The sequence below is a fragment of the Chironomus tepperi genome, unplaced genomic scaffold (assembly GCF_022539635.2).
Source record: "Chironomus tepperi strain 1889 unplaced genomic scaffold, CSIRO-AGI_Ctep_v1 contig_137, whole genome shotgun sequence".
NCBI lineage: Eukaryota > Metazoa > Arthropoda > Insecta > Diptera > Chironomidae > Chironomus > Chironomus tepperi.
Genome location: NW_027226259.1, coordinates 2,389,484 through 2,400,243, shown reverse-complemented (window position 1 = coordinate 2,400,243; position 10,760 = coordinate 2,389,484). Strand labels below are relative to the sequence as shown.

The window sequence follows — 10,760 nt, the reverse complement described above, 5'->3', positions numbered from 1 at the left end:
TCCCGAGCTACACGTGTTTTTTCGAAAAAATTGAAAAAAACACGTGTTTTTCAAAAATTTGCTCTGGTGCTTCACAGAAGGACTTTCACGCTTTGGTGTCTTCAGACGAAATTTGCCTCGTGTTGACCCCTATCCAACGCTGTATCAACCATCTCTTAACTCTTCTTCGTCTCCGAGCTATGACACTTTGAAGTTGAAAAACTAAAATGCGCTCTATCTCCTCACACAAGGACTTTCGTACTTTGGTGTCAAGGTACGAAAGTTGCCTCTTGTTAATACCTTTCCAACGCTACCTCAACCATCTCTTAGATGTTTTTTAATTAAAGAATTTTTGAATTAAAGCAAATGCGTTGTAAAATTTTTGCATGTATTTGTTTCTCACTTTGATGATCTAAAATTTCAAAATTAAAAAAATTACAAAAGTCCTCGTGTTATTGATCGAGGGACTTAAGCGCATTTTTGTCCCAGCGATCAGTAATTGATTAATAAGTCACCTCAAAAACAAGATCCGGTAGGATCCAGGTCACTTCCAGAACTAAAACACAAGATCCAGTAAGATCCAGGTCACTTCCAGAACTAAAACACAAGATCCAGTAAAATGGATTCGCAAGAAATCATAAATTGTATCAATGCTGTACCAAAATGAAAAAAGAAAGCCAAAAATATCAATTTCTTCAAGCTTAAATTTAAAGTCAGTTGCATGTAAATGTTCTAAAATATCAAGCTGATTAAGTGTCAACGATTTCAATTTTTATTCCATATTCTTAAGCGACTCAATAAAGATTTTTTGTGACTTGATGTTCATTTCCCCACACTGAATGTTCAATTTCCTGAGATTTGTGCTCCTTGTCAATAATCCGTTTGTGCAAAAATAATTAGCATGTATTCTTAATCTATTCCTTAGAAATGAAAAGTTTTTAAATTTGGCAATTCACAGATTCGCTGGAAGTCATGTGATGTCTTTAGAGAACAAAGTGATTTTGAGAATTTCTTCAGTATTGCTCGGATGTTAACTTCAGCGCCTAATTCCTTTATACGACTGTGATCAAATCCAATGATTAAGTTCTGATTTTTACGTTCACTTTTTAACAATGGATCAACATCATTTTGCAGTTGAACTGAGTGTATTTTGTTGATATTTTTCTCATACATGCTTCTCCAATCATTAGATACCATCGTTTGCTGACCAATGATGCTTTCAGGACATCCTTTGCATTAAAATAAGTTATAATTTCATTGAAAATTTCCTCGGGTAATGCGTTCAATAAGTCCATTTCTTAATTTTCTAGAAATAATTATTAAAAAATTAAAATTTATCATATTACTACAGAATAGTGAGTTTCTACTACTTACATCATGTAGATAATATGTTTAACAATGGATCAACATCATTTTTGCAGTTGAACTGAGTGTATTTTGTTGATATTTTTCTCATACATGCTTCTCCAATCATTAAATACCATCGTTTGCTGACCAATGATGCTTTCAGGACATCCTTTGCATTAAAATAAGTTATAATTTCATTGAAAATTTCCTCGGGTAATGCGTTCAATAAGTCGATTTCTTAATTGTCTAGAAATAATTATTAAAAAATTAAAATTTATCACATTAATACAAAATAGTGAGTTTCTACTACTTACATCATGTAGATAATAAGTTTATGTATGTACTTTTCTTGTCCACAGCACTTAATTTTAAGATTAAACTAGTTAAATTGATTATTTTCTACGGAATTATTTTTGCTTGCTTGATTATTTTACAGGAAAATTCAAAAACATTTCAAATTTGAAACAGTCGGTAAATCATAAAATTTCGTCAAACTAATGCAAAGCATTATTTCTATTCAGCTAAGTTATTCCTATCTCATTTCTTTAATTCCAAAAATGCGCTAAAAATGTGTTATAAATTTTTTTATAGTATGTGTGTTTCTTACTTCGATGTTAATTAGTGTACAAAAAAATTTTAAAATTAAAAATATGCGTTTAAAAAAAATGTTTTTTGGTGTTTTTTTTTGGTCTTACTTTGGTGTTCATAAGTGTTCTACAAATTTAAATTCAAAAATTTCGTTGTAAAATTTTTTGGCTATGAAAAAATAATATTTTGTATGAGAAAATAATATTTTGTATGAAAAAATAATTTTTGTATGAAAAACATAAGTTTCATATTAATCTTTTCAAATGAATGAAGCACTTCCTCAGAAGTCTTCATACAAAATGACCCATTTTCTTTTTGGTCAAAAAAAATGTAATTTTTGGTCACTTTTTTTTCGCAGGATTGAAAAATTTGTATGAAAGGAAAAAAAAATGTCATTAATTAATGAATGATTCACTGAAATAAAATATAGAAGTCATAAAAAATAAGCATTTAAAGTGTCCTATCATTTTTTTTGTGTTTGTTTCTTAATAGGAATACATTTCGTTGTAAAATTTTTCCCTATGAAAAAATAATATTTTGTATGAGAAAATAATATTTTGTATGAAAAAATAATATTTTGTATAATTAAAAAAATAATTTTTTCAAATCATGATTCAATAGAAATTAGTTAAATTAATTATTTTATTTAATTAAATTAATTATTTTATTCGACTTTCATTTTTTAATCATCACGGGAACTCCCCACACCTCCCGCCCTATTACGCCCCCGCCGCCCCCTTATAAAATTCCTAAGTCCAAAAATCACCCTTTTTTTCGTCTAAATTAACATTTAATGCTTGAAATGGATCCGCAGTGAGTTAATTAAGAGATAAAACTCAACTTGTCTAATTCAAATATGCACGGATTAGTCACAAAAAAATGTTTTCTAAAAATATTTTTATTCAAAATTTTTTTCATAAGTCACCCAAAAATGTAATTAAATTAATTTTTTTTGCACACAATTAGATCCACAGTGACAATATCAGCAGATACAACTCAACTTGTGTAGGTAAATTGTTTATCATTTAGTGACAATAATTAAAATTGTGTAAAATTTTCAGCTTAAAAAAATTAATTATTTTATCTTATTTCTATTAGGTTTTAATCATCTAATTTAATTTCAGCACACACATAAGGACCAATAGGATGGAATACACATGAAAAATGGTGAGTAAAATTAACTAAAATCATTTAAATCGGAAAAATATTTTCGTCATTAATTTTGTTATCTTATTTCTTTTAGGTTTTAATCATCATCTCAGAATTGCTCGTTTATCGTCGTTTGTTGGAGCAATCGCTATTGGAGATTTAGTTAAGAGTACACTCGGCCCAAAGGGAATGGATAAAATTTTAGTATCTTATTTACGAAGTGCTGGAAGCGTTGAAGTCACAAATGATGGTGCAACAATTTTAAAATCTGTGGGTGTTGACAATCCAGCTGCAAAGATTTTAGTTGATATGTACAGGAAGTACAGGAAGTACAAGAAGTCGGTGATGGAACAACATCAGTAACTGTTTTAGCTTCTGAACTATTGAGAGAAGCTGAGAAGCTTATTGAGCTTAAAATCCATCCACAAACAATTATTGCTCGATGGAGAACTGCTGCAGAAGTTGCCCGTAAAGCTCTTACAAAATCAGCACAAGACCATTCAGGAGATACTGAGAAATTCAAGGTGTATAATATTTTGTCATTAATTTTGTTATTTTTTTATTTTTTTGTTATCTTATTTCTTTTAGGTTTTAATCATCTAATTTAATTTCAGCACACACATAAGGACTAATAGGATGGAATACACATGAAAAATGGTGAGTAAAATTAACTAAAATCATTTAAATCGGAATAATATTTTCGTCATTAATTTTGTTATCTTATTTCTTTTAGGTGTTAATCATCTAATTTAATTTCAGAATTGCTCGTTTATCGTCGTTTGTTGGAGCAATCGCTATTGGAGATTTAGTTAAGAGTACACTCGGCCCAAAGGGAATGGATAAAATTTTAGTATCTTATGGACGAAGTGCTGGAAGCGTTGAAGTCACAAGTGATGGTGCAACAATTTTAAAATCTGTGGGTGTTGACAATCCAGCTGCAAAGATTTTAGTTGAAAAGTACAGGAAGTACAGGAAGTACAAGAAGTCGGTGATGGAACAACATCAGTAACTATTTTAGCTTCTGAACTATTGAGAGAAGCTGAGAAGCTTATTGAGCTTAAAATCCATCCACAAACAATTATTGCTCGATGGAGAACTGCTGCAGAAGTTGCCCGTGAAGCTTTACAAAATCAGCACAAGACCATTCAGGAGATACTGAGAAATTCAAGGTGTATAATATTTTGTCATTAATTTTGTTATTTTTTTATTTTTTTGTTATCTTATTTCTTTTAGGTTTTAATCATCTAATTTAATTTCAGCACACACATAAGGACCAATAGGATGGAATACACATGAAAAATGGTGAGTAAAATTAACTAAAATCATTTAAATCGAAAAAATATTTTCGTCATTAATTTTGTTATCTTATTTCTTTTAGGTGTTAATTATCTGATTTAATTTCAGAATTGCTCGTTTATCGTCGTTTGTTGGAGCAATCGCTATTGGAGATTTAGTTAAGAGTACACTCGGCCCAAAGGGAATGGATAAAATTTTAGTATCTTATCGACGAAGTGCTGGAAGCGTTGAAGTCACAAGTGATGGTGCAACAATTTTAAAATCTGTGGGTGTTGACAATCCAGCTGCAAAGATTTTAGTTGAAAAGTACAGGAAGTACAGGAAGTACAAGAAGTCGGTGATGGAACAACATCAGTAACTATTTTAGCTTCTGAACTATTGAGAGAAGCTGAGAAGCTTATTGAGCTTAAAATCCATCCACAAACAATTATTGCTCGATGGAGAACTGCTGCAGAAGTTGCCCGTGAAGCTCTTACAAAATCAGCACAAGACCATTCAGGAGATACTGAGAAATTCAAGGTGTATAATATTTTGTCATTAATTTTGTTATTTTTTTATTTTTTTGTTATCTTATTTCTTTTAGGTTTTAATCATCTAATTTAATTTCAGCACACACATAAGGACCAATAGGATGGAATACACATGAAAAATGGTGAGTAAAATTAACTAAAATCATTTAAATCGGAAAAATATTTTCGTCATTAATTTTGTTATTTTTTTCTTATCTTATTTCTTTTAGGTTTTAATCATCTAATTTAATTTCAGAATTGCTCGTTTATCGTCGTTTGTTGGAGCAATCGCTATTGAAGATTTAGTTAAGAGTACACTCGGCCCAAAGGGAATGGATAAAATTTTAGTATCTTATCGACGAAGTGCTGGAAGCGTTGAAGTCACAAGTGATGGTGCAACAATTTTAAAATCTGTGGGTGTTGACAATCCAGCTGCAAAGATTTTAGTTGATATGTACAGGAAGTACAAGAAGTCGGTGATGGAACAACATCAGTAACTGTTTTAGCTTCTGAACTATTGAGAGAAGCTGAGAAGCTTATTGAGCTTAAAATCCATCCACAAACAATTATTGCTGGATGGAGAACTGCTGCAGAAGTTGCCCGTGAAGCTCTTACAAAATCAGCACAAGACCATTCAGGAGATACTGAGAAATTCAAGGAAGATTTATTGAACATTGCACGAACAACTTTAAGTTCTAAGATTTTATCTCAGCACAAAGAGCTCTTTTCCAAATTGGCAGTTGATGCTGTTTTACGTCTTAAAGGTTCCGGTGAATTGACAGCAATTCAATTGATCAAAAAATCTGGTGGAACTTTAGAAGATTCATTCCTTGATGAAGGTTTCTTACTTGATAAACGTCCAGGAGTTCATCAACCAAAAAGAATTGAGAATACAAAGATTTTAATTGCTAATACACTAATGGATACCGATAAGGTTAAAGTATTTGGATCTCATATCAAAGTTGACTCGATGTCAAAAATTGCAGATCTCGAGATGGCCGAGAAGGAAAAGATGAAAGACAAAGTCAACAAAATTTTAAATCATAAATTTAATGTTTTCATTAATCGTCAGTTGATTTACAATTATCCAGAACAACTTTTTGCTGATGCTGGTGTTATGGCCATCGAACATGCTGATTTTGATGGATTTGAACGATTAGCTTTAGTTACTGGAGGAGAAATTGTCTCCACATTCGATAATCCAGAAATTGTTAAAATGGGAACTTGTGAGCGAAGATACTCTTTTGAGATTCAGTGGTGTGAAATTAGGTGAAGCATGTACAATTATTATTCGTGGTGCTACACAACAAATTGTCGATGAAGCCGAACGATCATTACATGATGCTTTATGTGTCTTGACAGCAACAGTCAAGGAATCACGTGTTGTATTTGGTGGTGGATGCTCTGAATCATTAATGGCATGTGCTGTACTCAAGAGAGCCAGCGAAACTCCAGGAAAGGAAGCAATTGCAATGGAAGCTTTTGCTCGCGCTTTATTCCAACTTCCAACTGTAATTGCCGATAATGCTGGTTATGACTCAGCACAGCTTGTTTCTGAATTGAGAGCTGCACACACTCAAGGAACCTGCACAATGGGTTTTAACATGGACGTTGGAAAAGTTGGATGCATGAAGGAACTCGGAATTACTGAATCATTTGCTGTTAAGCGTCAAGTTTTATTATCAGCAAGTGAAGCTGCCAAAATGATCCTTCGTGTTGATAACATCATCAAATGTGCACCACGAAGACGTACACGTGATAATCGTCCATACTAAAAAGCTTATTTTATTAATTGCCTTAATCATCATGCTGCATTAATATTTTCTCTTCTTCCTACACATTATTTTGCGGTAAGACTGTACCACATGGGGCACTTTTTCTTTTTGCTTTTTTTGGATAGTTCTTGACTTTTTATGCTTTTGGACTTTTTATTTAAGCTCCTGCAAAATGTTGAGAAAAATTCATCTGCAAGCGAGCTGCAAATTATCTGCAAAGCTCCTGCAAAATATAAAAATTTAAGTTATCTGCAAAATTTCTGCAAATTTCCTGCAAAGTAGCTGCAAGAACTTAAAACCTGCAAGAACTGCAAGGACTTAAAAAGTCAAGAACTATCCAAAAAAGCAAAAAGAAAAAGTGCCCCATGTGGTACAGTTTAGCTAAAATAATAAATGATACTTTTTGCATTAACTTGAAATTTCAGCACACACATAAGGACTAATAGGATGGAATACACATGAAAAATGGTGAGTAAAATTAACTAAAGTCATTTAAATCGGAAAAATATTTTCGTCATTAATTTTGTTATTTTTTTGCTTCAGGAAATCAGCCTAATATCAGTTGATAAATCTGAAAAGTTTTGGAAAGTGGCTTTGTCGTATAATCTCTTGACGATCCTTAATTTTTGAAGAATTGAATGCATTATTTTGTAAAATGTATGTGTTTTATTAATAAAGTTTGGTTTGATGAAAGCAATTTAATCCAGTTCTTATTGACAATTCTTGTGGAGAAATATCTTGCTTGTGAAATTCGGAGACTCATCAGATTTTCTTCAATTTTTCCATTATCACTGTTGCTGATCTTTCATCAATGTAGCATCCAAATCGCCCTAGTCAATATCTTCATTTCCTTTTTTAAATCAACAGATTCCTGTTCAAACGATCATTAATTAATTAATAAGTTACCTCTTCACAAAGCAAGATCCAGTAGATTCCAAGTTCATAATCATATATCTTTTATATATACGTTGATTTGAATTATTCTTGGACCAATTACAATTATATCGTCTATCGATGGAACTAACAATTTGCATTCTAAGCTTCCATACTTAAAAAAATCAAAATTTATTGAATATCTCAATGAAAAATATAGAACTTACGTTTTCTTAATAATTTTTGTACATTTCCCTTTTGGTTTCATCATCTTCTTCTCCAATTGTTCACCGTTGCATAATGATCTCTTTGAGTACTCCTTTTGGTATATTTTACTTACTTTATAACTAATGTCTTTGATGAAAAAATTACACGCAAAACTAAAGTTCAATTTACAATTTCAATTTTAAAACCGCCGTTAATGTCCATTATTATTTTCTTTTTATTACGTGTTAGTAATTCATTAAATAATCACTTTTAATTTAATAATTTTTGAATTTTTCTCTTTATTTCTTCGTTTTCATCTCTCTAACTATTCATCGGTGAATTTAGATCTCTTTAAGTGCTCCTGTTAAGTCGAATTTCACGTTTAAATCTTTCTTTTCATCACTTTTTTTGTTCAACTCTCTGTCTCATTTTTTTTATAGCATACATTTTAGATTTTTATAGCAACTTTTAAATAAATTCTACCGTTAATATTTGAATTAAAAAAATACGTTAAATTTTCTTTGCATTTCAATTGAATTATAAAAATATAACAAAAAACAATGTAACTTGTTTTACAGCTCCTTTTGGTGTATTTTACTCATTTTGTAATTAATTTTTTTCTTAAGAAAAAATTACACGAAAAAATTTTTCAATCTTCTTGAATTTCAATTTTAAAACAACCGTTAATTTCCACAAATCAAAATCCAGTAGGTTCCAAGTTCATAAATGTATATCATATATATACGTTCATTTAAATAATCTTTGAACCAATTACAATTATACCGTCTATCGATGGAACTAACATTTTGCATGAAGCTTGCTTCCGTTCTAAAAAAAATCAAATTTATTAAATATCTAATTAAAAAATAAAAAACTTACGTTTTCTTGATAATTTTTGTACATTTCTCTTTTGATTTCTTTGTCTTCTTCTTCTCCAACTGTTCGTCGATCCATTTAGATCTCTTTATATACTCCTTTTGGTGTATTTTAGGGTAATCAATGTATTTTTGGTGGTATTTTCCCCTTTGAAAACTTTGAGTGTTAATATTTTCGTAATTACTGGACGAATAAATGAGTTTTATGTACCAAAATGTCAAATGGTACTGCAGAAATCATATTCCATGCACAACTCTTTGGTATTTCCATTCATTTAAGCACAATTATTGATTTTGTATGCATTATTTTCGTTTTTGTTTTTGGAGGTATCAAATTTGTTTTTGGAGGTAAAAATATGTATTTTTGGAGGTAATTCAAAAAATGACCGTTGATAAAATTTTCGCAGAAAAAAGCTAAAAAATCCATTAGAGCAATCTTTACGGCTAAAATATATGGTACAGACGTTAATTAACTTAACATTTGGCGTTAATTTTACGTTATCGATCCTCTAACACAAAAAAAAATAATTTTTTTAAAAGTGAAAAAAATGCTTTTTTAGTAGTCTAGATGTTACACATTGCTTAATATTACCTTGCTAGTGTGTGCCTATTACATTGATTCTCATTTAAGAATATGTTTTCATATTTAATATGATGAAATCAATTATAATTTTTTCCAAATTCTCATTCATTGTATCTTTTATCTTCCATTTTGCTTAATTTTTCATCGAATCACTTTACGTTTTTCAAAAATATCTCTCAAGTAGATAATTACACTTAAATTAATTAATTTATGTATAATAACAAATATTATTTACTCAAAAATTTTAGTAAACAAAACCATTTTTTTCGACAAAATTCAAAAAATTTCCGTTAAAAATACCTCCAAAAACAAATTTTTTTACCTCCAAAAATACATTTAACGCGTCATTTTTTGGAATGCTGTTTTCTCGAATATTAAGCAGTAAATACTGTTAAAACCTTCATAGAAACACAGAAATAGATGGAAAATGTCATTTTTGGTTACTCATAAGGAAGAAAAATGAGATTTTAAGGACAAAAATAATCGATAAAAATTGCTCAAAATTTTCTTCATTCTTAGAAAAAATGGCTGGAGTAATAAAAAATTAAAAAACTTAGTTAAATAACTGTCGAATAGGGAATATTGTCTAACAAAACATATTTTGCCATGTTTATGATGATTTTCGTATGTTTTTGAGAACCTATAACGCGCTAAAATCAAAAATATTTACAAAATAAAAATTGAAGGCATATTACCTCCAAAAACAAAATACCACCAAAAATACATCGATTACCCTACTTATTTTCTAATTAAATTATTTTTGATGAAAAAATTGCAAAGATAACTGAAGTTCAATTTTTTGATTTCAATTTTAAAACAACCGTTAATGTCCACAAAGCATGATTTGATCTTGATTTGATGGTCTGGAAGTGACATATATCTTACTGGATCGGAAAAGTAACTTATTAATGAATTATTTGCACGAAATCAAAATAAAATAATAGTGAGCATTAACGGTAGTTTTAAAATTGAACTTTAGTTTTGTTTGCAACTTTTTCCTTAACAAAATATTAAAATTACAAAAAGCGTGTAAAATGAGTAAAATAGACCAGGAGTAATTAAAGAAATATTAGATACACAGATGAAAAGTTGGAGAAGGAAAAGAAGAAAAAATCATACGATAAATAAACAAAAATTGCTAAGATAACGTAAGTTTTATATTTTTAACATAATTTTATCAAAAACTTTTTCTCTATGTGGGTCTGAAAGTGACCTGGATCCTACTGTATCTTGTTCTTTAGTTCTGGAATTGACCAGGATCTTACTTTATCTTGTTTTTTAGATCTGGAAGTGACCTGAATTCAACTTGATCTTGTTCTTTAGGTCTGGAAGTGACCTGGATCTTACTGGATCTTGTTTTTTTAGGTCTGGAAGTGACCTGGATCCTACTGGATCTCGTTTTGTATGTCTAGTAGTAACTTATTAATCAATTCCTGATCGCAAAAATGCGCTTAAGTTCCTAGATCAATAACACGAGGACTTTTGTAATTTTTTCGATATTAAATAATAGTGAAGTGACTCGATAGGAAAAAATACTTTTGGTTTTTTTTTGTTGAACTAAGCAGTTTGATATCCAATA

The 10,760-nt window shown here is 30.1% G+C and overlaps 2 long non-coding RNA genes and 2 pseudogenes across 2 annotated transcripts; 2 read left to right on the top strand and 2 right to left on the bottom strand.

The window, feature by feature from the left end:
* Positions 1–703: 703 nt before the first annotated feature.
* LOC139087875 (uncharacterized) lies at positions 704–1,778 on the bottom strand. Its single transcript, XR_011544174.1, has 3 exons — positions 1,641–1,778; positions 1,354–1,572; positions 704–1,285 (listed from the first exon to the last, which is right to left on the bottom strand). It is a non-coding gene; the product is annotated as an uncharacterized lncRNA (long non-coding RNA).
* Positions 1,779–2,947: 1,169 nt separating this feature from the next.
* On the top strand, positions 2,948–7,231 carry LOC139087744 (T-complex protein 1 subunit beta-like; annotated as a pseudogene).
* LOC139087743 (T-complex protein 1 subunit beta pseudogene) lies at positions 3,812–5,447 on the top strand (annotated as a pseudogene).
* Positions 7,073–8,953, bottom strand: LOC139087745 (uncharacterized). Its single transcript, XR_011544156.1, has 3 exons — positions 8,603–8,953; positions 7,744–8,551; positions 7,073–7,691 (listed from the first exon to the last, which is right to left on the bottom strand). It is a non-coding gene; the product is annotated as an uncharacterized lncRNA (long non-coding RNA).
* Positions 8,954–10,760: the final 1,807 nt, after the last annotated feature.